The 1169-nt window shown below is 45.9% G+C and overlaps 1 non-coding gene across 1 annotated transcript; it reads right to left on the bottom strand.

The window, feature by feature from the left end:
• Positions 1-379: 379 nt before the first annotated feature.
• Positions 380-452, bottom strand: TRNAG-GCC (transfer RNA glycine (anticodon GCC)). Its single transcript has one exon. It is a non-coding gene; the product is annotated as a tRNA-Gly (tRNA).
• Positions 453-1169: the final 717 nt, after the last annotated feature.

The following is a 1169-nucleotide window of genomic DNA, read 5'->3' as shown; positions in this document are numbered from 1 at the left end:
GTTTTCAAAATAAAGGTGATGGTTGCACAACCTTGTGACTGTAATTAATGCACTTGAAGATAGCTAAAATGGTGAATTTTATTTTAGTGTTTTGGGGGCATCCTTTTTTTTTTTTTTCATTTTGGCTGTGCTGGGTCTTTGTTGCTGCACAGACTTGCCTCTAGCTGTGGTGAGCGGGGGCTACTCTGTGGTTGCAGTACACAGGCTTCTCACTGCGGAGGCTTCTCTTCCTGAGGAGCGTGGGCTCTAGGGGGAGAGGATGTCAGTAGTTGCGGCTCCTGGGCTCTAGAGCACAGGCTTAATGGCTCCTGGGCTCTAGAGCACAGGCTTAATGGCTGTGGCCCATGGGCTTAGTTGTTCTGCATGTGGCATGTGGGATCTTCCTGGCTCAGGGATTGAACCTGGGTCTCCTGCATTGGCAAGCAGATACTTTACCACTGAGCCACCAGGGAAGCTGTGAACTTTATATACATACACATATATATGTATATATATATATTTTTTTTACCACAATTAAAAAAATTAGTAATGTAATACAACAAACCTCATGGAATTCTGCAATTTAAATGGATGAATCATACAGTATATGAACTATATCTCAATGCATTGTTTAAAAGGCAATGATTGCCAGAGTTGATTTAATTTTTTTAACATATTTTTATTCATTCATCTATTTGGCTGCACTGGGTCTTAGTTGGGGCATTCAGGATCTAGTTCCCTGACCAGGGATTGAACCCGGGCCCCCTGCACCGGGAGTGAAGAGTCTTACCCACTGGACCACCAGGGACGTCTCCAGAACTGATTTGAAACAAACCCTGTACGTCAGGCACTGTTGCTGATAGTGGGGACTGAGTAAGTACCACCCAGTCTGGGTCCTGTGAGCTCACCTTCTAGAAGAGACAGACGATGATGTGGAAAGGCTGTGAAGAGAATTATTTGGGACCAGGGATGGGATGGGAGTGATGGAAAGAGGGAGGCTGCGAAGAGGGGCCTGGGGGGAGGGGAGGCAGCCCCGCAGGCATCGGGGAAAGAGGGCTGCAGCCTGAGTGGCCGATCTTAGGAACATTATTTATAATAGCAGTGAAACAGCAGCCTCCCAAATGTCTAAATGTCAAGGAAACTATTAGAGGTCTTATGCTACAACCAATCCATTGAGAATTTTGCAGCCA

The sequence above is a fragment of the Giraffa tippelskirchi genome, chromosome 4 (assembly GCF_054371585.1).
Source record: "Giraffa tippelskirchi isolate mGirTip1 chromosome 4, T2T-mGirTip1v1.2.pri, whole genome shotgun sequence".
Lineage (NCBI taxonomy): Eukaryota > Metazoa > Chordata > Mammalia > Artiodactyla > Giraffidae > Giraffa > Giraffa tippelskirchi.
This window is presented reverse-complemented; position numbering and strand designations above follow the sequence as displayed.